Source organism: Pseudophryne corroboree, chromosome 5 (assembly GCF_028390025.1).
Source record: "Pseudophryne corroboree isolate aPseCor3 chromosome 5, aPseCor3.hap2, whole genome shotgun sequence".
In the NCBI taxonomy this organism is placed as follows: Eukaryota; Metazoa; Chordata; class Amphibia; order Anura; family Myobatrachidae; genus Pseudophryne; species Pseudophryne corroboree.
Genome location: NC_086448.1, coordinates 578,926,311 through 578,953,670, shown reverse-complemented (window position 1 = coordinate 578,953,670; position 27,360 = coordinate 578,926,311). Strand labels below are relative to the sequence as shown.

Here is a 27,360-nt window from a genome sequence, read left to right as displayed (position 1 = left end):
ATTTATTTATTTATTTTATTTATTTTACTTTGGTATATGCTCATTAGGTTAATATAGAGGTGGAGCCGGTGAATATTAAACTAATATGCACAGGGACACGGCGAGCAAATAGATAGCTCACCGTGCCCAGTCAATAAGACAAGATGTACCAAACACGCCCCATTTTGGAGTTGGGCGGATAAAGCCTGGAGTGACACACTAAGGGCTCACCACGCCCGGCCAGTGAAGTGAGATGAATCTAATTGCACCTCCCACTGGAGCTTTGATAGACGCGGCTAGTCATGTGGGATGACGCGATACGCGTCAGAGAGGCTCTAGAGGCGCCTCCCACCGGAGTTGGGTGGACGCGGCTGGTCATATGGGATGATGTGATGCGCGTCAGAGAGGCTGGTCTGTGACGCTTCAAGGGGGGAGACCCTGGGTCGCGTCACGGGCTTGTGACGCGGGCATGCAATACGCTACACACACAAGGGGAGGCACGGCCAGTATGTTCCGAGTTGCCAGTGCGACCCCAGTTACCATGGATACCGCTCTGTGAAACGATACCATCCTCCCTGACACAATTAATGTTAAAATAGCTACACAACCAATAGCAGGCTGGAACGCTTGCTGGAACGCATACCGGAAGTATGCGTTTCCAGTCAGGTGTGGGTTATCTGCGAATGCTATTAAGCCTTTAAACCATCTACCATAAGTTTTATTTCAACTCTGGCCGAGCCACATATTAGGAGATATAAATAGAAATTAAATATATCGATATAAATGAAATATAGACTTTTATTTTTAAGTTAGTTAAGTTCTAAGCTGCCCCTAATTAAAGAAAGTGATGCAAGTGTGAAAGCAGCTTAAATAGCAGCTGCAGCAATCACAGTCAAGTTCTAAGCTGCCCCTAATTAAAGGAAGTGATGCAAGTGTGAAAGCAGCTTAAATAGCAGCTGCAGCAATCACTGTCTCATTCTACCACTTCCATGCACAGCCAAAACTCTCTAGGGTGAGTCCACACACTATTTTTTATTGTCTGTATCTGTTGTATTTCTGAAGGCTTCAATTAATCACTATGGATGTATTCTTATTGTCAATGTGATGTTTAAAATATAAGCGATATTGATCTTTGAAAGTAAAATATAAATGATATTGATACCATCAGAACTGTGTTCACTTTAACCAGTGACAATGTTTCTTAATATTATCTGCATCTGCTTCTTGGAAGCTTTAAGTGACCTTTATTTGGAATTCTCTTTTACTGTTAAAAGTAGAAATTGTACTGAAGTTGGTACTGCTAGAACTGTGTTCCCTTTAATTGGTGGCAATATTTCTATTTTTTTGTAAGATCCGCTCTGTGAGCTTTACTGAGGAAGTTGCATTGCATTGTGATTGTCAAATCAGCTTTATACTTTTTGGTATGTATATTTATTTGTAACTTATGTGTGACACACAAACGACTGACTGACACACCTTTTATTAACATTCATTAAAATTTTTAATTCTTTAGAATTATATTTTTATGGGTAAACACCTGAATCTGAAATAATTCTGATTATAAGATCTGGATATTCTCCATAGGTATGTCTGGTCATTGCTAAAGATCAGAATCAATAACATAGGGCTTTTTTCTGATATTTTGATACAAATGTGAATTTTTCCTTTTTTTTTTAAGCAGTCCACCAAAATATGGATGTATAACTGCCAGTATCTTTAAAAAGAACTTCAATCAATAGTTTTTATAAGGAACTCCCTAAATAGAGTTCTTTTAATTATTTTTAAGGTATGTTTTTCATTTTTTTTGTCTTCACTATATAATAAAACGTAATACACTATGTATTTCGTTATACATTTCTGCAATATGGTCATCAGACCCTTCAGATTTTTTTTTCCCCCATTAGGCAGCCTGTGGAAATTTTCATCTATAATAAGCCCCCTCCAGGAGCTAATATAGAAGATTTTACTATCCTTATATTTAAGGTATGCTCCTATATCTTTAGAATTAATCACTTCACTTTATAGCTACTTAAGTAAGAATAAATCAAGTAGGTTAAACACATCTATTAAATATATACTCTATCCACAATTTTAGGTTGTGATTTTCTACATTTAAACTCACTTATGATAAGTAAACCTGTCATCTATATTTGGTAGGTACTCACCTTACTTTTTCAATTTCTCTGGCTGGGTCCACAGGATAACATTGGGATATTGTCGAGCGACAGCGAAAATGGCACCAACACGGTCACGAGCTTTCTGGCCTCCCAGGATGCATTGGGGCCTCCACTATATAGTCCCGCCCACTGACTCAGTCAGATCAGTTTTTTGCTTGGTGCGGCAGGAAGCCGCATGATCACAGGGCTGCTGTGAAAGCAGCCTCAAGTTTTTATTACTTTATTTTTATAGAATTACTGTTTTTGTTTGAGCGACTTCTCTTAACAGCGTCTTAAACGTGTATTAGAAAGAGTCGCTCCAACAACTCCCCACCGGGTCGCAACAACGCTTACCTTCGCGGTACAGTGCTGTCTCGACGGGCGTCTGTGTCGGATGTTCTAGCAGGTCCAGCAGACGTTACCAGGCTGTGGCCGGAGCATGGGGAGACAGTGAGTATATGGACTTCCTCTTACTAGAGGGGTCAGGACACAGCTACGCTGATTTGGTGGAGACTACAAACAGCGTGTTGATGCGCCGAACATCTCGAGTGTGACAGCGCTACGCTCCGGGGATCATAGGCGCCAGGACTAGGTGAGGCCGCGATCCTGGGAGTTTAAGTCAACAGGGGGTTTCAGACGCTCTCCTGGCCGTCCCTCCTCCGAGTTCATGGCCAGTTCCCGCGGGTCTCTCGTTTCATGAACTGAATGACCTCACTTCCGGCTCAGACGCTACCACGAGGGTACTCGGTCGCAGCTTAGACGCTGTGGTTGTGTACACTGGATATAAACCCGCCCAGACCGAGTCGCAGGCCTTTAGTGTCTGCATGCACGTGGAGTCGCTCAGCATCCGTATCCGTTGGTGAGCGTCCATGTCCGTTATCAGTTACCAAGAGCGGCAGTGTACACCAGTAGCGTCTGAATCCACTCAGCGTCTTTCGAGCGTCTTTGCTTGGATATGGAAGTGTGGTGAGTCTCCCTGTATCCCGCTCCATGGAGGCAGGGTATACAGTACTAAAAATTCCTTCTACTTCTTAGTGTGCACTGTTAATTTTTAGTACCTATTGCATATGAGACCTGTATATATTACTGTGTTTTCTGCATGTTATGTTGAAAAAGAACCAGTTAAACAGAAGTACAAATGTCCTACTTATGTATAAGTTATTATGGAGGTTGTATTCTCATATGACAATGTCTAATGCTTTAACATGTGACTGACTGCTAGTATGTGTGCTGACTTTTCTGTGTAATGTCAGTCCTGTTCTGACCCTCAAATCAGGTGCACTGTGGTCAGATTGATTTCACCTCTATATACTGATTATAGGGTGTGGTTCAGTCACAAAATTGTGTAGTCAATATCAGAAAAAATGTCTGTGAGCGGCAAAAGTGATGAGGAGAATTTGTCAAGCACTCCTACAGCCCTAACATGCTTATCTTGTAAGTCAGGGGTAATTGATATGATTCAATTGGTCACTTATGAGGGTTTGTGTGCAAACTGTTTCGCTTTTCAGCGAAGTAAAAAACAGGAGTTAGTTCAACCTCCAGTAGAGCCACCATGGAATATGTTCGCAAAGACTCTGTCTTCAATAGCGGACAGGTTAGCTCCAGTAGCACCACCTCAGGGGTTAGGTTACACTATGAACCCATACATGCAGCTCCCTTCCTATGGTTTGGTTCCAGTAGCCTCTACAAGCAACCAAGGGGTAGGTAAGACTAAGACAGATACGTCTGTATGGCAGACTACACAAGAGGATACATCGGATGATGATGCGGAAACAATAGATTCAACTCCGTATGATGATCAGTCGCAGAGCTTTAGTTCAGATGATGTAGCTGAACTCATTAATGCAGTAAAGGCTGTGCTTTCTCTGGAAGAACCAGCCAAGACAGCGTTAAAAGCAAAAGCACCTGTATTCAAACGAACAAAGTCAGTGAAAGCTGAATTTCCAGCGTCAGAGGAGTTGACGGAATTGATGGATGAGTCTTTGGCAGCGCCCGGTAAAAAGTATAAGATTCCTAGGAGATGGGATTCTTATTATCCATTTCCTGCTGGAGATTGTTCGAAGAGAGAAGTTCCTCCAAAAGTAGATGCACATGTTCTGCGACTCGTGCACAAATCTGCTTTGCCACTGTCATCTACCTCTTTGAATGATGTCACAGACAGGAGGGTAGAGAGCCTATTGAAAAATATTTTTTCTCTTGTGGGTGCAGTGGTAAGACCTGCTATGGCTTCGGCCTGGGTAGCAAAGGCAATGGGCGAATGGATAGAGGAACTAGAGAATGACATCCCCTCTCCTACTAGGGAGCAAGAGGATCGTCTTTGCCGTTTAAGACAATCTGCCCAGTATTTAGAAGAAGCAGCCATTGATGTAGGCACTGTTGCTTCTAAAGCTTCAGCCCTGGCAGTAGTCGCTCGCAGAGCAGTCTGGCTACGGACCTGGAAGGCAGATGCGGAGTCCAAGAAGGAATTGGAAGCATTGCCTTTCATGGGTAATATATTATTTGGAAAACCTTTATCGGATATCCTAGAGTTAGAGGCTGAATCGAAGAAGGTCAGATTTCCGGCTACCTACAACCCTAAGTCCAAGGGTTTAAAATTTCGCTCATTTCGCTGGCAAAGCAAAGCGAAAGGTAAAGAGGAGCCTAAACAACCCCAGTTTAAATCCAGGGGTAAGAAGCAGTGGGCTAGCAAAAAGCCAGCTTCCAAACCTGAACAAAAGCCCTCAGCCTGAAGAGACGGGCCTCCGCCTGGAGGATTCCAGGGTTGGGGGCCGACTCCTGCAATTTGCACACACATGGCAACAGTCAACAACAGATGCCTGGGTTCAGAAGGTAGTATCTCAGGGGTATGGGTTCCCATTCAGGAGGCAGCCTCCTCAAAGATTTTTTTGCACCAGCCCGTCTCGTATAGAGTCGAAGGCCAATGCCCTGCAAGAAGCAGTCCAAAAATTACTGCAGTCAGGTGTGATTGTCCCAGTACCTCCATCACAAAAGGGACAGGGGTATTACTCCAATCTGTTTCTAACCAAGAAACCAAATGGGTCATATCGACCAATTCTAAATCTGAAGATGTTGAACAATTACATATGGATCCCGAAGTTCCACATGGAGACGTTACGCTCCATAATGTTGGCTATGGAACCGGGAGACTATATGGTATCTCTGGATGTGCGGGATGCTTACCTACATGTGCCTATAGCACTATCACATCAGTGTTACCTCAGGTTTGCCATCCTCAAGGAACACTTCCAGTTCCAAGCTCTGCCCTTCGGGCTAGCTACAGCACCCAGGGTGTTTACCAAGATCATGGTGGTTATGGCAGCTTGTCTGCGCAAACAAGGGATAAGGATATTCCCATACCTAGATGACCTATTAATCTTAGCACAGTCGCAAGATTTACTGTTGAGCCATCTCCAACAGACGATAGTTTGTTTACAGAGACACAGGTGGCTCATAAATTGGGAGAAGTCATCCCTGAATCCATCACAGCGGATGGTTCATTTGGGAGCCATATTGGATTCAGACCTACAGAGAGTTCTCTTACCAGAGAAGAAAATAGTCAAGGTGCAGGTCATGGCTCAGGAAGCGTTGCAAGCCCAGACAATGTCAGTCCATGCAGCAATGCGACTGTTGGGTCTGATGGTATCAACGTTCGACATGGTGGAATATGCGCAATTCCACTCCAGACCATTGCAGCATCTCATTTTGACAAAGTGGAACGGAAATCATCAAACAATAAAGAAGCAGATGATAAAGATTCCAGTAAATGTAAAAAGGTCTCTAGCATGGTGGCTACAGACAGACCATTTAAACAAGGGGAGACCCTTTTGGATAAAAGAGAGGCAAGTCCTGACGACAGATGCCAGCCTGCAAGGTTGGGGGGTGGTACTCGGAAGCCTATGGTTCCAGGGAAAATGGACCGCAAGGGAAAGTCGCCTGCCGATAAATCTGTTAGAAATAAGAGCCATTTACTTGGCCCTAGTTCAGGCAAAGGACAATCTACAAGGAAGACCAGTCCAGATCCGCTCAGACAATGCGACGGCAGTAGCATACCTAAATCATCAAGGAGGGACTCACAGCAAGAGTCTGATGGATGAAGTAACTCCCATTCTAAAGTGGGCAGAACTCCATCTCCCAGCATTGTCAGCAGTATTTGTCCCGGGTGTACTAAATTGGGAAGTGGATTTTCTCAGTCGGCACACCATTCAGGAAACCGAATGGGCACTACACCCAGAAGTGTTTCAGACACTGGTGAACAGATGGGGTCTACCGGAGATAGACCTTATGGCGTCTCGTCTAAACAACAAAGTTCCGAGGTACGGATCAAGAACAAGGGACCCAGGAGCAGTCCTGGTAGACGCACTGTCAGTAGAATGGAGGTTTCAGCTGGCATATCTGTTCCCTCCAATATCTCTGTTACCCAGAGTAGTGAGAAAGATAAAACAGGCAAAAGGAGCAATCATTCTAATAGCTCCAGCTTGGCCAAGAAGGCATTGGTATACAGATCTGTGGAGAATGTCCATGGAAGCACCGATACTGCTCCCTCAACGTCCAGATCTGTTAATGCAGGGTCCTTGTCACAGTCATCTGGATCGCCTGTCTTTGACGGTGTGGCTGTTGAAACCTCTATCTTAGAGGCTAAAGGATTTTCAAAGCAAGTAATCCAAACCATGCTTAGAGCAAGAAAGCCTTCTTCGGCCCGTGTATATCATAGAATATGGCAAGCCTATATTCATTGGTGTTCTGGAAAAAATTACAATCCAAGAGCCTTTAAAGTAGCTAGAATTTTGGATTTTCTGCAGGCAGGATTGGATAAGGGGTTGAAGGTTGCTTCCTTGAGGGTGCAAGTCTCAGCGTTGACTGTATGGTTTCAGCAGAAGATTGCTGATCTACAGGATGTACGTACTTTTTTTTCAAGGAGTAGTACATATTCAACCTCCATTTGTTCCTCCTGCAGCTCCCTGGGATTTGAATTTAGTTCTTAAATTTCTCCAGGGTCCTTTGTTTGAACCACTTGAGAGAGTAGATCTTAAGTGGTTAACGGTTAAAGTTCTTTTTTTACTGGCAATGGCGTCAGCCAGAAGAGTGTCAGATTTATGAGCATTATCATGTAAGTCTGCTTTCCTAAGTTTTTTTCCAGACAGAGCAGTTCTCAGAACGAGATCTAGTTATCTTCCAAAGGTGGTGTCAAAGTTTCACCTGAATGAAGAGATTGTAGTCCCAGCTTTTCAGGTATCGGGACTATCTGCAGGAGAAGCGTCACTGGACGTGGTCCGGTCTTTAAAAATCTACATAGATCGTACTAGTGCCATCAGGAAAACAGATTCCCTCTTCATCCTCTACGGATTCCATAGGAGAGGTTGGCCTGCTAGTAAACAGACGCTGGCGAGATGGCTCCGAATGGTAATATCTGAAGCTTATTCTCATGCAGATCTCCCTATTCCGGCTAATGTCTCTGCACACTCTACACGTAAGGTAGGTCCTTCTTGGGCAGCACAACAGGGTGCATCAGCAGAACAGATATGTAAGGCAGCCACATGGTCTTCCATAAATACGTTCATCAGACATTATGCCTTGGATACTTTTGCCTCTCATGACGCAGACTTCGGGCGAAAGGTCCTCCTGTGCAATCAGGAGCGTCCCCACCACTAAAATGGCTTTGAGAATCCCAATGTTATCCTGTGGATAATCCTGTGGACCCAGCCAGAGAAATGAACGTTATGGTAAGAATTTACCGTTGATAACGTGATTTCTCTTATGTCCACAGGTATCCACAGGGATCCCACCCGGACGCATCTGATTTGAGGATCTAGACAAACACTAAAAACCTCTTCCTTCTTGTATGGAAGGGTGTGCATGTGTGTTCTTATCGCCTGTACAGGTCTCTACCTAATGTTCCTGCCTATAATCGCTGTGGAAAGAACTGATCTGACTGAGTCAGTGGGCGGGACTATATAGTGGAGGCCCCAATGCATCCTGGGAGGCCAGAAAGCTCGTGACCGTGTTGGTGCCACTTTCGCTGTCGCTCGACAATATCCCAATGTTATCCTGTGGATACCTGTGGACATAAGAGAAATCACGTTATCAACGGTAAGTTCTTACCATAACGTTCATTTCTCATACCATCTATATACCATTCTTCATAAATTCTGGACATCAGTCCTTTGAAAATAATTTTTTCATAAATTTTAAAACTATGTTTTCTTTTTCATCCCCAAACAAGTTACCCCTGATGAAGTCGATAAGACGAAACACGTTGGGTTTGTCAGTCAGGAGTTTCCTACTTAGTTTGTGAAGATACTCCCTTGTGAGCAAACACCTTAAAAAGGTGAGGGAGTATCTAGAATTCAAATTATTCAACAAATGCAGTGGTTGTCTTTTTTACTGACATTTATATTTACTATCTGTATACTCATTACATGATGAACTATGTAAAAATTGCATTTGTTCAAATGAATGTTATTAAAATAATCTTTTATTAATTTGCCTTGGGCCTCTTGTTTGGGTGACCATTTGGTGAGCGGTGTCCATTACAGGTTCCCGGTCACAAACTTTCTCCAATATCCAACTTACACCTATGGAAACAACATTGGAAGATTTACCGTAAAGACGTTCCTATATAGCGCACTTGGAAATTTTGTTTGTATCTTGTATTCTTTAGAGATCTTTCAACAGAGATCTCTCCCGTTGTGCTGCTTTGAGTTTGGCGCAAGATAAGGGTACTATTGTGAAATATATATATATATATATATATATATATATATATATATATATATATATATATATATATATATATAAATCATCCTGACTAGGAGAAGCATTTAAACTACTTTCCAGCTGGAATTTTGTTGAAATCCCTCTAAGATATTTAAGCAGCTTCTAAGGACGACTGTCTATATTTGTCCAAGGAGCTAAGTATATAATTACACCTAGAACATTTCTTAAGTGCTTACTGTGCCTCTTTCATTAGTCTTATATAATATTACATCTTGATGTGTTTTAGACTTTTGGTTACTTTAAAGGGAATCATAATGTTTCCAGTTTGATATATGCTTTCAGAGGTCTATACTATACACTAAAATCAACACGTTGATAGGGTTTACTAGAGTTTACATGCTCATGGTTTTCCATGTACTGTAGTATCCCTGGTGTTTTGAGAAAACATCTGTTCTATTTGGTAAAATGTAAAGACCGTGGTTTCTAGCTATAATGCTATATATATATATATATATATATATATATATATATATATATATAATTAGGAACAGGGTCGGCTCTACCATTAGGCAGCTTTAGGCGGCTGCTTAGGGGAGCCGGTTACTGAAGGGCACCACTGAATTCATCTATCAAAAAAATGAAGCATGTCTCTGTATGCGGATCAGTAATGAACTTTCAGATGAATGCATGGAACACAATAACAAATATATGACACCAGAATCCCGACAGCCGAGATCCAGAATGTATGCCGGGGAGAGTTAGGGTTAGGCTGCAGGGAGGTTTAGGATAAGGATAATAGGTAAGGTTAATTAACTTAATTCAGAATGTCCGTATTATGATGGTAGAATTGCCGCTGTTGGTATTCTGACCGGCGGCATCCCATACCCAACCCCAATTAAATATCCCTACCAGACCCAATATTCAGTATTATACAGCATATAAAGTATAGACGGCACTCAAGGGCTTTTACAGTGAAAGTATATTGTGAATAAAGTCACAACATTTTTTAACCGTTTTACAATATATTTATCACTTTAAAAGTCCTTGAGTGCTGTCCCTTTTCTCTGTCTATGTATAATGATGCAGTTCACCCCAGTCCACTTAGTGCCCACCTGCATCTCTCCTCCGAGAGGTGGTGATTTGGTTTGTAGGTTAGGGGGTGCTTGGCTGAAGCGTTGCCTAGGGTGCAGAGAGACCTTGCACCTGCCCTGATTAGGAACATTGCTAAACATTGTAACGCAAAGATCAATCTAAAATAGGGTTATTAAAATCAAAGCAACAAATATGATGGCGCTTAATATTCCTTTCCAAAAATCCATGTTATTAAAAGAGACTCTAATTCTGAGATGTGATATAATTTGTGATCAGGAAACGCATATGGATAGCCACAAATTTTCTGGATGTTCCTATAGGAAAAAAATCCCAATTATAATAACAGCTTCTGCAGCAGAAAAAAAAGCCATGCTAAACTATTTGCATTCAGGTTACAAAATATAATATACCTATTTTAGTTGGTCCAGAATATTACACAGCAAACTCCCCATAGCACATGACTGTTTATTAATTTAATTCAAGCTACCTGTCAATCCAGATTCCTTCCTGCTATCATTTGATGAAGAGACATTCTATAACAGGCTAACACCTAGGTACTGCCCATGAATGCCTATTGCTTTGCCTCTAGAGTTCTGATGTCATCTATCCTATATGCAATACTGCATTTGTGCACACATTGAGGATAGTGCATGCACCATAGGGGGTTCCAGAATATTTAGCACAAACTATGTAGCAAATAATCACAAGACTGCAGGAACATCAGCATTGCATGTGGTTTGCATGCCCCTCTGAATCAAGCCCGGTGGCTCTATATACTGCAAAGAAGTTAATATCAGTTTTTTATTCTCAGATCCTTTCTGAGTAGCAATGGAACAATACAGTGGTGTCTCTGTGTGTTTTGGTAGTGCTTGTCTAAACCCTTAGGTCTGCACAAGGAATGCAGGGTGTTATGTGGTAACCCAGAACCCCTCTAATGATCTAGGGGCAGATTTATTAAGCTTGGTGAAGTGATAAAGTGAAAGGTGATAAAGTCCCAGCCAATCAGATCCTATCTACCATGTAACAGGCAGGGTTTGAGAAATGACAGGAGCTGACTGGTTGGAACTTTATCTCTGTTTACTTTATCACTGCACCAGGCTTAATAAATCTGCCCCTTAGTATCTTAGCAGATCGTTCACAGGACATGTGGTGAGTATGACGTAAGGTTTCCAGAAACCTCCTTCTTAACTACAGTACCCACCCCTTTCAGAGAGGCAAGATCCTCCACTGTTCCGTTGTCTCTAGGTGTAGCTCACTTCTATCCAATCTGTATCATAGCTGTCTGGTCTGCCCCTCCCCTTCAGAATGTAAGCTCTCACGAGCAGGACCAACTCCCCTCCCCTCATGTGCTTAGACTATTTTCTACTCCCTACAACGGCACTTACCTTATGGTTGCTGCCCCCATGTCCTGTTCCCTGATGCAGCAATGTTTATATACCATGCCCTTGATCTATATTGTCTTGTACTGTAAGTTATTGTTTTCTTGTTTTGTTCCACTGGCATATTTATAATGGGTGCAGTGTGTGCAGGGTCCAGGGGTGGCCCACACCGCACACCCTGAACCTTTTTTTTCAATACTTACCCTCCAGAGTCCCGCATTGGCAGCAGTAGTGCTGCAGAAATCACCAGGAAAAGGGTGTGGCTGCCATTTTCCAAGTGTTTCGCACAAGTGCACTATGGAAATCACTGGGAAAATGGCCGCTGTGCCATTTTCCTGGAGATCTTTTCATTAGTGACTCTAGTGCCCAGAATATACTGCGATGCCGGCAAGAGAGGAGGGGGTCCAGACAGAATCTGCAGATGGGCCTCCTCCTCTGTATATGCACCCCTGTTTTGCTAATTTGTTTATTATGTAGAACCCTTGTGGCACCATATAAATAAATGATAATAATTATAATAATTACAACTATATCGCAGGGAATAAATACAGTTGTTTGTAAGCATTTTCTATTTTATTTTGCATAAACTAATCAGCAGTTGTTTCTGCTGGCACACTTTACCACAAAGAAACAGGTGAGTGCATTTGACAAACAATCTAACAGCAATACAATAATAAAGTTCAACGAAAAAATTATATATGTATTAGAATTTACAGTTTACGTAGACCATTTGCATGGGTAACTTATCTGTATAGTTATATTTTCCTCAATTTCTCTATTTAAGCACTTTTAACACATATGGCATGAACATGTTACCAGAAAAGAAGTGAAAATGCAGATGCATACTATAGTACTAATCACTGCTAATCAGAATAATTATAATAAATTATGCAATCTTATAGTGCATCTGGAAAGTATTCACAGCGCTTAACTTTTCCCACATTTTGTTACAGCCTTATTCTAAAATGGAATAAATTAATTTTTCCATCAAAATTCTACACACAATACACCATAATGACAATGTGAAAAAGTTTTTTTTTAGATTTTTGCTAATTTATTAAAAATAAAACTAAGAAATCACAAGTACATAAGTATTCACAGCCTTTGCTCAATACTTTGTTGGCAGCAATTACAGCCTCAAGTCTTTTTGAATGTGATGCCACAAGCTTGGCACACCTATCTTTGGGCAGTTTCGCCCATTCCTCTTTGCAGCACCTCTCAAGCTCCATCAGGTTGGATGGGAAGCGTCGATGCACAGCCATTTTCAGATCTATCCAGTGATGTTCAATCGGATTCAAGTATGGGTTCTGGCTGGGCCACTCAAGGACATTCACAGAGTTGTCCTGAAGCCACTCCTTTGATATACAGGCTGTGTGCTTAGAGTTGTTGTCCTGCTGAAAGATAAACCATCGCCACCCAATCTGAGGTCAAGAGCACTCTGGAGCAGGTTTTCATCCAGGATGTCTCTATACATTGCTGCATTCATCTTTCCCTTTATCCTGACTAGTCTCCCAGTTCCTGCCACTGAAAAACATCCCCACAGCATGATGCTGCCACCACCATGCTTCACTGTAGGGATGGTATTGGCCTGGTGATAAGTGGTGCCTTGTTTCCTCCAAACATGACATCTGGTATTCAGGCCAAAGAGTTCAATCTTGGATTGCTGCAGAGATGGTTGTCCTTCTGGAAGGTTCTCCTCTCTACACAGAGGAATGATGTAGCTCCAACAGAGTGACCATCAGGTTCTTGGGCACCTCCCTGTCTAGGGCCCTTCTCCCCCAATCGCTCAATTTAGATGGTCGGCCATTTCTAGGAAGAGTCCTGGAGGTTCCGAACTTCTTCCATTTATGAATGATGGAGGCCACTGTGTTTATTGGGACCTTCAAAGCAGCAGATATTTTTTTGTACCCTTCCCCAGATTTGTGCCTCAAGACAATCCTGTCTCGGAGGTCTACAGACAATTCCTTTAACTTCATGCTTGGTTTGTGCTCAGACATGCACTGTCAAGTGTGGGACCTTATATAGACAGGTGCATGCCTTTCCAAATCATGTCCAATCAACTGACTTTAGCACAGGTGGACTCCAATTAAGCTATAGGAACGTCTCAAGGATGGTCAGTAGAAATAAGATGCACCTGAGCTCAAATTTGAGCTTCATGGCAATGGCTGTGAATACTTATGTACATGTGATTTGTTAGTTGTTTATTTTTAATACATTTGCAAAAATCACAAAAAAACTTTTTTCACGTTGTAATTATGGGGTATTGTGTGTAGAATTTTGAGGGAAAAATTTATTTATTCTATTTTGGAATAAGGCTGTAGCATAACAAAATGTGGAAAAAGTGAAGCGCTGTGAATAATTTCCGGATGCACTGTACATACATCAAAAATGAGGTAGTTAACATTATTTTTGGCCACAAATATGGGTATGCCAAGAGCAACCAGGTGACCTCATCTGGTGGGTCCCTTCCACTGAGGATCAAGTCCAGGTCATGGGACCCTCCAGGCCAACACAAACCAACTGCCCCAAGGCATCACACTAGTAAGAGGTTTTAGTGTTAAATAAGTAAAAAGCAGCAGCTATGTGTTAAGAGTGTTATATAGGTGAAATGTAATAATTAGATTGTTAATAAATCTTACATTGATAAAAAGGTGCTAGATTGTTACAATATGATGCTTCAAAGCAGTCAGGCCACACCAAAGCAGGGGCCCCGTGCCCCGAACTCATCCCTAAAACAGACAAATTGTATAAATGTATTCAGGACTTACCAATCAAAGTGCCTTTTCCAATATGCAGACTTTAAATGTCTGAGATCCATGCTGATTAAAAACACCCTTGGGCAGGTGGGAGGGGTGCTAATTCAAGCTTAAAGAGTATCTGCTTCAAATGTACAAATGTACACAATATAGAATATAAGGGGGCATTGACTGCACACCCTAATTCTAAATATAAAAGATGCTACCATGCTGAGACTTGTAGTTCCACACAGAAATAAAGAGGAAATGCAGAATGCACACTCTATAGCACTAAGCACTGATTAATCAGAATAATTATAATAAACTCTGCAATCTAATATAGAGGAAAATTTAGGTGCTTAGCATCATTTTTGACCACAAATATGGGCCCTCCAACCGCGACCACGTGACATCACCTTGTGGGTCCCTAACTCTAAGGTTCAAGTCCAGATCATGGGACTTCCAGGCCAGCACAAGCACATAAGCGCCAGCCAGAGACGACTTCTCTGCTGCAGGTTTCTGTGGAAAAGCCGTTTAATAATGCTCTCCTCCCCTTTTTATAGCTAGTGGCTCATGCTGACTCCACCCCTATTTATAATACAGGGGTCTCTTTAATGATGGTACCTTGCTTGGGCAGGGTGTCACAGTAACAATGGAGTTAAGCAGATATATTAGCTCCCATAATCCCTGATGATTCTCTCTCTGCTGTCCGAGTTTTACTGAATACATTTTCCTTAACGTCCTGTAATAAATTCCTAGACATACGGTAGGTTGTTTTTATGATGATCTTTAAATGTACTAAAAAATACATTCTACCACTCAGATTTTGTCAGTGAGTATTATCATGTCAATAGTCATCAGCATGTCTAAGTGGATATGTCAACATGATGAACTGTTGACAAACCATCCCTAGTGAACTAGGCTTCTATCCATCTCCTGATGGATGCAGCAATCCCAGTGTCTTCTTCTGGGTCCTGCTAGTGACATGCTTATGCCAGGTCACCTCTGTCTTCCCGCAGCCCTCATGGCCAATTAGTTCTGCACCACTACTCTCTGTCCTGTACAGAGGTGACCCATATGCTGGGTCACCTCAGCCTGCTAATTATCCACTACCCCCACTGCTGGATCGCTTTTCCTCCAGCCTCTGCCTCACTCTGTCATGCTGCTAACTTCCCACTGCTCTGAGCACCCAACCAAAGCTCCATGGTGTATGCGCAGACAGGACCTGCTTTCCGACCACGACAGCTCAGAGAGGACTGCAGCTGAAGACTGCATAATGGGAGACATGAATTTCACAACACTATGCCGGAAAGTTACATTTACATGAATTGCTATGTATCACATCAAACTGAAAACGCTTAAAGAGGAAGATTTCCGGTGAAAACAGAAATTATAAGGCTATACTCCTCTAACCTCAACCTTGACAATACTATTGGTTATTCAATGTTCCGTTGATATCTAGCCTGGGGGTTTAAACTTTAAAGTCTGTCCTGCACATTTTGGTAAATACAATATACAACATATGTACTTGCAGAACAGTACAATTATGGACACATCAAGCCTTACTATCAGAGAGGTGGTTCAGGACAGGGAAAAGAAGTTCTCTGATAGACATATGTCCAGTAGGGAGTCCTACTGAGACTAGCAAATATGCTTATAGTATATTTTGGACCTGCAGTATGGCTGATGATGATTACTTGTCTAACACAAGGCACATATGCTGTTAATGCAGATAAGAATATATCTGGAGATGTGTACAGCTCTGCATATGTGTAGAAATAAATAGACAATAAATGTAGAATTAATAAACAAAAAATTGTGAATAATGATATGATGATCAACAATACGGATGAGGATGCTGAGTCTCTTCAGAACGACTTAGGTAAACTAGAAGCATGGGCAGCCAAATGGAGAATGCACTTCAATACAGACAAGTGTAAGGCAATGCACTGTGGTAGCAAGTACAAAAATAACACCTACATATTAAATGGGGTAAAAGTAGGTGATTCTGTACTGGAAAAGGACTTAGGTGTACTCATAGATAGAAAACTAAGCAGCAGTACCCAAAGTAGGATTGCAGCAAAGAAGGCTAAAAAGATATTAGCATGCATAAAACGGGGAATTGATGCAAGGGACGAGGGTGTTATACTCCCATTATATAAATCACTAGTGAGGCCACATCTTGAATACTGTGTACAATTTTGGGCACCATACTACAAAAAGGATATCCTGGAGCTAGAAAAGGTTCAGGGGCAGGTGACCAAACTAATTAAGGGCATGGAGACGCTGGAATATGAGGAAAGGCTTGCAAGTCTAGGCATGTTTACGCTGGAAAAGAGGAGACTAAGAGGGGACATGATCAACATCTACAAATATATAAGGGGACAATACACAGAGCTTGCGCAGGAACTGTTTTTGGTTAAATCAACACAGAGGAGTCGTGGACACTTGCTCAGGTTAGAGGAGAGGAGATTCCGCACAATACGGCGTAAAGGCTTTTTCACGGTAAGGACAATACGTGTTTGGAATTCCTTGCCTGACGGAGTTGTAATGGCGGACTCAGTCAACACCTTTAAGAATGGGTTAGATAAATTCCTAATGGATAAGGATATCCAGGTTTATGGTGCGTAGTCGCGCACTATAGTTACTATAAAAGAGGGATAAAACGCAACGGCTGACATCAGCATCAGACAAAATTATAGACCAAAATAATCCTGCCTAAGAGACCACAAATAGGTTGAACTCGATGGACAAATTGTCTTTTTTCAACCTTAGATACTATGTTACTATGTAACATTGGTAATTGAAAGATAAAGCATTGCAAATGTCATAATGTGATAATGCCAAAATCTGAGTCTCTGTTTTAGAAAAGTTGTACAGAACATGTCTTTTCTACACTTTCATAATGCCTTACTTTATATTTCTGCATACTGTAGTATAAGTACTACCTGAGCAGCCAATGTGGCTTATATGGTACCCTGAGGCCTTCTGAGACATCACTGCATGCACTTGCTCTGGCCCCTTAATGTTTAGAAGAGCAGAATAGTGCTCTAAAGAGCAGATGAGTACATAATGTAACTTCAGGTCACCTCCAAATGTTGCTATGGAGCAGTGATCATGCTCCATGTATTACCTCCCTGGCTGCAAATAATAGTGATGCCCAGCTTACCTGACATTTTGCATTAAAGCCTATTTAAATGCGACAATTGACTGCAGCATATTCACTGCAGCCAAACTACCTGCAAACTGTACCTAGCATGGAAATGCATCATTATTGATCTCTATGACAACCACCTAAGGAAAAAACTGTAGGTCATGAAAGAAGCGTACAAACAAATATGAAATAAAGGAAAGGTCATAGCAGACATCAATGGGACATTCACAAGGAAAATAACATGGAAATTAGGCAGAAAAATAATTAGTCACGGTTGGTGGAAAAAAATAACTGGTGACTAAAATTCATTTATATTCCATAGATAACAACAGAAATATGTGTATAGCAGGCAAGAAACCTTTTACTCTGCTTCCCCACAGCTGTCACCAAGCCTCTGCTCTGAAACTACAGTAAATGGGGCTGGGCATATGGATGTACTTTAATGACATCTTAAACATTAGACCATTTCAACATGATCCTTCTCTGATCCATCTGTTGAGTGACAGTGCGATTTTAGCATACAGGTAGAGTGCAACCATGAGTTCGGTGAAGCCCACTTCTTTGCTGCATGTTCACAAAATAGTTGTTCTCTGAAAATTCCCTGTATTGCAATCCATCTTCATCTTTTTTTTTTTCATGTCATTTTATGCAGTGGTGGATTTTGCCTAGGGCTGGAGGGCAGCAGCTCCTGCAGTAAAATCTGCCGCTCCCAATGACTACAAGTGGCTGACCTAGGAAGAAAGCTCTTGGGAAATGGAGCCGGCTGAGAGCACAGCCACAGGAGGAGAGGAAGGTCATGGCTGCCCATGATAGAAGATGTATGTTAGGGGACTGAGCCGGGGGGGGGATCTATGTGTTAGGGGGAGAAATTATCCTGAACACACACACACACACACACACACACACACACACACACACACACACACACACACACACACACACACACACACACACACACTATGTGTTTTTCCCTCTGGCACTGCCAGTCCATACTTTCAGAGCGGAAATCACTCTACATGGCTTCTAGGGGCTTCAGCTGATGCAGTCCTTTAAAGCCTGTTAAGGACTGTTTTCTTGTTTGCTCATTTTATTATGTACTGTGTAATGGGCGCTGCGGATCCCTTGTGGCACCATAAAAATAAAGAATAATAATATTAATAAAAAAAGCCTGGTTGTTGATTGTGTGGATCACTGTATCATGATCCCACATATGTGCACATTTACAGAGCCCCTGGCCACACATGGTAGAAGAGCTGTCACTGATTGTACATTCTATAAATTGTTTCAGTCTGGATCCCCTTAATGTACAGCACTGTGTTATAGATCAATGTTTATAAATAAATTCTACTACTTCTACTACTACTACTAAACAATTTTAACAATGATATTCGTGTAATATATACAAGTAAAAACAAATATGTAATATTTTTTGTAAATGCAAAAAATGCAGACATGCTAATATACACTTTTGCAGTACATAAACTTGAGGGTTTTTTTTCCGTTAATTCTCTTAATTTTGCATTACACCAAACCTGCTGCACTTGATTGGTAACCCACTCTTTGTGTGTTTGCATATATTGGAGGTGATTATGCCTGTTTTGTTACAATTTATTGCGACTAATTCTAATATTATATATGATTGGTTATTAATACAACTTTTCTTAGAATCCATCTAAGTTTTAATGCAGGGATGTTTTTAGGGGTTATAACTCAGAACCGGTTTTCAAGACCTTTCAAAATCAGATTTTATAGCTATTAATAAAGAGATCCAGCATCTCTTATATGGGAAAGTCACCTCTAAATTAAAGGGTAGATTGTTGGAAGCAGAAAGCTATTAAAAATAATTAATTATAGAATTAGGTGAGAAAAATATAAATGATTACTATTTTTCACCATTAACTGTAACTCTATGAAAATGAGGTTGCTGTTCTAAAAACAAATGTTTTGCAATTGTACATGATGCTCACTTACCCATATAGACAAAGTGGTAAAAAATTAAATAATGACAACAAATAATTCCCCACTGCAATGGATAAATCAATCCATCAAAAGAAAACAATTTTGCCATGAAACTTAATCACTAAAGGTCATGTTGAGGAATGAGGAACAGATTAAATTAGCATAGTATTAGATATGGAAAATGATTTCTGTCAAAATCATCTTTACCACAATTATAATATGTTAATTATGTATTTCATTAAGGAAGCTGATTATGGTTCACAGATGAAATCATGCAGACGAAGACACCTGGAAGAAAGCACAAGAGCCTGAAGCATCATTCACTCATTTCTTTCCTCACATACATCCTCTAAGCTCTTTCATTGTTTCTCTGTTGAATACAATTATTGTACAAGCGGCACAGGAAGGTTTTGTGATTTGCTCGCAGAGATAAAGCTAGAATATAATAGAAAGTGATTAGATATTTTTACTTCCTGGAGTTAAGTAGACATTGTTGCTTTTCTCCCGACTGTTCCACTTTCACAGGACAGTCCTGATTCCACAGGGGTATGGCCTGATTGGTTATAGGAGTGGACACTGTTGAATGCGAATGTGCTAAGGTAGGTATAGGTGTTCCTTAGCTAGAATGGCCTTTTACAGCGCAAGTTAAGGAATTCTTTTTGTTTTACATATTTCTCAAAGTGCATCATTTGCCCATACAAAGTGGAAGCAGCCTTTTTGAGATGTATTTGGTTGGGTATGAAATCCTGGCAGATGGAATCCCGACAGTCAGAATACCTACAGTGGGATCATGGTGGTCAGACTTCCGATGACTCACTGTTATTTTTACCCTACCCCTAATGATAAACCTAACCCTCCCCTCCAGCAGCCTAATCCTAACCATCCCCTCCTGCAGCCTAACCCTAACTGTCCCCTTCCACAGCTTGACACCAATCCCCCCCAAAGCCCAACCGTAACCTCCCCTACCCCTGTACCCTAACCCTCGTCTTAGTGCCTAATCCTAACCCCAAGGCCAGTTACCTTCGGGTTCCATCAGGATTCTGTCTGGTTCCCGCTGATGGTATACTGAATTCTGGGAACCTGAACCGCATGCCAGACAAATATTTATATACATAAATGGCATCAATTCAGTCATACAGTTGTACCAGGGACGTGCAGTCAGGGGAGGCAGGGGAGGCAGTGCCTCCCCTGTCATTAATTACTAACATAATACAAAGAAGATACATATGACACATATCCTGTGTCATATGTATCTTCTTTATATTATTCTAATACTTTTAGTGTATTAAACCAGTTTGGGAGGCACTGACAGCAGTGCCTCCCGTAAACAGTGGAAACGGGGTTAAAGCGGGGGGCGGGGCCAAGCACTGGGCTGTAAAAGCCCGTTAAAACAAGAGGGGAATGCGGCACTTCTACAAGTGCCTCGCTGGCAGGGAAAGCACGCCCCTGCCAGCGAGGAACATGTGATTGGACAGCGGATCCAGTCCTGGATCCGCTGGCCCAATCACAAGTACACAGCGGCAGGACAAGGAAGGGACTCTGAAGCTCCCCTTCCATCATTCCCCCTGACCCCTCTTCTGACGAAGGGACAGCATCCGCCAGCACCACCAGTCAGATCCTGCTGGCCTCTCATCTGGCGCAACACAGTTGCTGAGGTACGGAAAAAGTATTGATTTGTAAGGCGCACCCCCCCCCCTCATTGTCCAGTCCCCGTGCTGCCTATGTCCACTCACCCATCCATGTGCCGCGGCTGCGCTTCCTCCCCTCCCTCTCACTGCGGAGGTGCCGTCATGTACCGCTGACCGCGGCACTCTCCTCCCCTGCAGCAGCCGGCAACCCCTATCTCTCCTCATGCATTGGCTCTCTCCCCCGGCGGCCAGTAAACCCCGTTATCTCCCCCTGCGGATGCCGTCTTCATCTGCAGCGCCAGCGGCTTTCAACCCCCCAGCCGCCGATGGGTCGTAGTGTCCGCTGGCTGCCTCGGAGCAGGAGGTAGGACTGGGGCACATATGAATAGATCCGGCCTGGTGGAAGGGGGGAGTGCCTCCCCAGCCATTTTTCTCACCGCACGTCACTGAGTTGTACAGAACTTGGTCAGATCTGTCTTTCTGTGAAATTGGGAGATTCTGGGTAGCAACAATGTGAGCACACAGAACATCCCTGTATTGTGGGAGTGTCTTGTATGTGCATTTTAGCCCATGAAACACAACATTGATTAAGATTGATTTGAAATTGATCTAAATTGGCATTTAGTAAATATACCACCAATGAGTCTGGACAAGCACTTAGCCTCTCATTTGTCTGCAATTCCTGCCATTTGCACTAACTTGTGCTGGAATGTAATGAATTTTTATGTACAGTATATGCACAGTGTCAGTTTCCACTGCCAGTCGGAGGCTACATGAGAGGGAACTGAAGCTTTACGTTTCAGAGTGTGGTACTATACATATGCGTCAGATATGTTTGAGGACTGGAATCTGCAGTCTGGTTTCCTCATGCAAAAGATTTCTGTGAAATCTTCTACATTAGGCTATGAGTACAAAGCAACAAGTTAATTATATTGATAAATAGGCCACTCAATTTGCAAAAAAATAAAATTTTAATAAATTATTGCACTCTCCATCTTGTTTGTATAATTTTATATATAAATATATTGAAATGCACTGTATGTTTTAAATGGTGCATATAATGTGATTGGATGTAGTTATAATGGCTGATGTCAGGATCCCAACGTTCAAGAGCCCAATGCCTGACAGCCAACACATTACTGGTGGTGGGAATGCCAACACCCACCCGTAATTCCCACTCAGTTGGTGGGTCCAAGCAGGGCCGGTGCTAGGGTGTTCGGCGCCCCCCTGCAAACTATAAATTTGTGCCCTCCCATATTCCTTTGGCGCGTGCCGGGAAAAGGGGTGTGGTCTCACAAGTAAGGGGCATAGCCGCACAATAGTACCCCCATTCAAAATTCCGCCACAATGTAGCACAATTTTATTCATCTTATACGTAATGCCCCACCCGTAGTAGTAGCATCCTTATATGTAATGCACCCCAGTAGTAGTAGCATCCCTATGCATAATGCCCCCCCAGTAGTAGTAGCATCGTTACACATAGTGCACCCCCAGTAGTAGTAGCATCCTTATACGTAAGGCCCCCCCAGTAGTAGTAGTATTGTTATACGTAATGCCCCCCAGTAATAGTAGCATCCTATACATAATGCCCCCCCAAGTAGTAGTATCGTCCTTATACATAATGACCCCCCCTAGTAGTAGCGTCAATGGCCCCCCCATTAGTAGCGTTGTTACACGTAATGGCCCCCCCATTAGTAGGGACGTTACATGTAATGCCCCCCTGTAGTAGTAGCGTCCTTAAAGCACACATAAACGCACACAGACATACCACAAACACACACAGACACAATACACACACACACTTCCCTCTCACCCTTCACTTACCTAAGCCAGTCTCCCTCTGAGTCTGTACATTACAGCAGCCTGGTCTGTGTAGCTCTGCCCCTTCTGTCCCGTTTAGCCATGCCCCCTTCCATCCCATGTAGGTCCGCCCACTTCTGTCCCATACACAGCGCTGTCCTGTCACACAGGTGAGGGGAGGGGAGGGAGGAGGATTTTCATGCTACAAGCGCCGCTGCCAGTGCCTGTCATACAGGCACAGCAGCAGCAGCAGGGGGGACAGGACGGCGCAGCAGGGAAGCGGAGCAGGGGGAGCGCCTCTCCGTCCCAGCGCCTCCCTGCACTGCATCCCTTTGCTGAGCGGTTAGCGCTGGGCCTGGGTCCACGCTACCAACCGAGTGAGAATAGAACCTGTGGTGAGCATAGCTTGCCACTGGGCCCAAAGCATGGTGAGTTCAGCAAGTCCGTGAAGGGACACGCTGCCTCGCTGCCAGCAGACGGGATGCCGCTGTCAGTACAGCCGGCATCAGGGGCATAGCCAGAACTTAATGGGCCCCATAGCAACATTTTGAAGGGCCCCTATCCTGTTAATTTAATGCCCCATAATAGTGCCCTAGTTCATTTTCTGAACCACAGTAGTGCCTTAGTTAATGTTATGTCCCATAGTAGTGTGCTGGTATATTTTATGAATCACAGTAGTGCTCTAATTCACATTATGTCACATTGAAGGGCTGCCAGTACACATTATGCAACGCAGTATCCCCAATTCACATTATGGGGGTCATTCCGAGTTGTTCGCTCGCAAGCTGCTTTTAGCAGCATTGCACACGCTAAGCCGCCACCTACTGGGAGTGAATCTTAGCTTATCAAAATTGCGAACGAAAGATTCGCAATATTGCGAAAATACTTCTCTGTGCAGTTTCTGAGTAGCTCGAGACTTACTCTGCCAGTGCGATCAGTTCAGTGCTTGTCGTTCCTGGTTTGACGTCACAAACACACCCAGCGTTCGCCCAGACACTCCTCCGTTTCTCCAGCCACTCCCGCGTTTTTCCCAGAAACGGTAGCGTTTTTTCGCACACACCCATAAAACGGCCAGTTTCCGCCCAGAAACACCCACTTCCTGTCAATCACATTACGAACACCAGAACGAAGAAAAAACCTTGTAATGCCGTGAGTAAAATTCCTAACTGCATAGCAAATTTACTTGGCGCAGTCGCACTGCGGACATTGCGCATGCGCAGTAGCGACTAATCGCTCCGTTGCGAAAAAAAATAACAAGCGAACAACTCGGAATGACCCCCCATGATACTGTTCATATTATGGCACACTATAGTGCCTCCACTTTATATTGTGCCACATGACAGTGCTTTAGTTTATGTTATGTAACAGTATAATGCCCTCCAGTTCATTTTATATGACATTACAATGAGCAGGTCCAGGGGACCAATATAAATAGATATATTGTAGCCTCTAAGGTAAAAGTTTGTTAGTGCCCCTATGTATCTACCAATGGTGAAAAATGTATACTGTACAATACATTTAATTTTGACAGGGAAGGTGGGCCCCTCTCAGCTCTGGGCCCCATAGCAGCTGCACTACCTGCACCTATGGTAGCTATGCCCTTGGCCAGCATCCTATCTGCCGGTATTTCATCCCCATTCCAATGTAATTGCCTCCTTGACATTACGATAAATCAGCCATTAAACCCAATCTTATCCTTTTCTTCACACATTTTTGTTTTATAGAAACTATCTTAGAATGGTTCAACCAGATTTTAATATATATTAATAATCTATGGTATGATAATAATCAGTGTAATTCACTGAAATTCATTTTTAACCAGTTTGCTATACCTGATGAAACTCATTGAAGTTTAAATTCTTAAACTCTTTAAACTTTTTCAAATTTCTCCCAAATAAATTGCATATTATATATTTTGTTAAAATAGTGCTTCACTGCTTTCTATGCACTTACGATCATATTTGGATTTTATTGTTTTATCTACAAATATTATGGCAATTTATTAATCAATGACAGCCACTGATGACTTAAGGACAATAAATGTATTGTGTAACTGTCTTTACGAACAACCATTGTTTTTAAAAAAACTAAATTTTAATGATTGCATGTTTACATATATGTAATTTTGCAACTCGTGTTGTTTCAGATCCACTGGCAGTAAATAATTGAAAATATGAGAGCCACAAGTTGCTTAAATATAAAGTATTATGTGTATTCTGGGTGCTAGTTATTGAACTCCAAAAGAACTGAGTTTGGATATGCTATACCTGTACGACGTCTTAAGACATACTAAGAAGAATGTTTCTGCTACCATCTACAAAGAGATAATTACTTTTCCAAAATATTTCTCATTAAACATAAAGAAGACTTTTCTACCCTTGTACTAAAAGATTTTTCCACACAAAATAATTTACTGTGAATTAAGTAAAAGTGTCAAGGAGGACTCAGTGTACAGCCATCCTCTCATTTTGTGACAGTCATTAATGTAATAATTAATCTCTGTCATTTAACTGTATTACATTTTGTAAGGAGGAAATTGAAGATAGATCTATTTCAAACTAATTCATATTGCACTTTAGTATGTGAGAGCAGGGTGAATCAAATGTCATTTCTTCTCTAGTAAATTTTAGTCTGTCATTTCATAATGAACAGGATGTTTTTGGGGGGAACTTCCGCAGTACTGAAAAAATGCTCATTAGGGAATCAAATTTACAAATTAGAAATTCATGTTCACAAAGTTACCAAAAAGAGTATACTCTTATCATAAATTCAAGATATAATATCATGCATAATATTCTATAAACCATATATTAGGAGCACGGTATTGAAAGATGAATGAGTATTCATTAGCAAAAAGTGTAAAGAAAAAGTTCACATTTATATAATTATACAGTAGCATATTCATATTTCAAATAACCTTTCCACGCTCAAGTTAATATCAATTACTAAAGGAAAGGTAATCATTTTATTATTAATTTAAAAAGGGTGCCTCGTTATTATACTCATTAAGCAGTTTTTAAGGTTGTCAATTAGACATTTTTAAACAGTTACTGTATATGAAAATTATTCAAAGACTATCTATCTATCTATCTATCTATCTATCTATCTATCTATCTATCTATCTATCTATCTATCCTTTAGTCAACAGATGAGACACAAAAAATAGATGTGGTACCTCAAATAAATGTATTTTGTGTATAAAGTTGTGGTAAAAACATTATCACAGGCCCTGTTGTCACCTTTATTTGCATTTTCATGGTGTATCAGAAGGAAGTGACTTGTTCCATTTCTTCTCTTCAGAAATACTCTTGTTTCTTCCCACTTTCATACTAAAATATGTGGCTGCGGCTCATCACTCCGATGGGTCCTGGTCATTGCTAGGCGTCAGGGAATATGGTTTCTGGGTAACTTGGATGCTCTAGGTATTTGTGCAGTGCTGAAGCAACACAGCATTTTGCATTAGGGCACCGCTCTACCCATTGGCTGGTAAAAGCCAACCTGCCCAGATCCCAGTGCCAGTTATAGCTTGTGCCTAAAGTGTAGCCGTTGGTCCTTGTTTGCAAACCTTGCTGGTTCTGTGGTACTCTGACGGATTTCCTACTCATCTGTTCCTGATTCCTGCCCTGCCTGTACCCACTTCTAGCCAAGTGTGTTAACCCTTCATCTGCCCTCCCAGTGTTTTATACTCAGCCTGCAAGATATACCATCAACTTAGTGTCTGCATACCATCTACTCAATGCCTGCATACCATCTCCTCAGTGCCTGTATACCATCTACACAGCGCCTCATCTAGCCTGGCTGAGATTCTGACCCAGCTCAAACCTGATCCTCTGTGCTCCCATATTTTTCTACCCTCAGTAATTCTCCAGTCCATTCTCCTGTGGTCTCCAGACTATTGTGTGAGCCCCCTACTGCTGTAGGTTTAAGTCCAGGGGACCCCTAAGTACAAGTGTGCGTAATGAGCACTAATGGAACAGCAGGGGCTTGCTATTTGCAGAAGACCCTCTTGAGGGCTCTATCGGTCTCACACCAATAGTGCTGGAGTTCCTTAACAAGGATTGATCAGGATATTTATTTTTTGATAGATGATATTATAATTAGAGATGTGCACCGGACATTTTTCGGGTTTTGTGTTTTGGTTTTGGATTCGGTTCCGCGGCCGTGTTTTGGGTTCGAACGCGTTTTGGCAAAACCTCACCGAATTTTTTTTGTCGGATTCGGGTGTGTTTTGGATTCGGGTGTTTTTTTCAAAAAAACCTAAAAAACAGCTTAAATCATAGAATTTGTGGGTCATTTTGATCCCATAGTATTATCAACCTCAATAACCATAATTTACACTTATTTACAGTCTATTCTGAATACCTCACACCTCACAATATTATTTTTAGTCCTAAAATTTGCACCGAGGTCGCTGGATGACTAAGCTCAGCGACCCAAGTGGCCTACACAAACACCTGGCCCATCTATGAGTGGCACTGCAGTGTTACGCAGGATGGCCCTTCCAAAAAAAACTCCCCAAACAGCACATGACGCAAAGAAAAAAAGAGGCGCAATGAGGTAGCTGTGTGAGTAAGCTAAGCGACCCTAGTGGCCGACACAAACACCTGGCCCATCTAGTAGTGGCACTGCAGTGTCACGCAGGATGGCCCTTCAAAAAACTACTCCCCAAACAGCACATGACGCAAAGAAAAAAAGAGGCGCAATGAGGTAGCTGTGTGAGTAAGCTAAGCGACCCTAGTGGCCGACACAAACACCTGGCCCATC

The 27,360-nt window shown here is 42.1% G+C and overlaps 2 long non-coding RNA genes across 2 annotated transcripts; both read left to right on the top strand.

The window, feature by feature from the left end:
• The first annotated feature begins 969 nt into the window (after positions 1–969).
• Positions 970–8,533, top strand: LOC134929232 (uncharacterized). The gene is made up of 3 exons (XR_010178402.1): positions 970–991; positions 1,331–1,400; positions 8,356–8,533. It is a non-coding gene; the product is annotated as an uncharacterized LOC134929232 (long non-coding RNA).
• An 11,889-nt stretch (positions 8,534–20,422) lies between these two features.
• On the top strand, positions 20,423–24,968 carry LOC134929231 (uncharacterized). Its single transcript, XR_010178401.1, has 2 exons — positions 20,423–20,823; positions 24,743–24,968. It is a non-coding gene; the product is annotated as an uncharacterized LOC134929231 (long non-coding RNA).
• Positions 24,969–27,360: the final 2,392 nt, after the last annotated feature.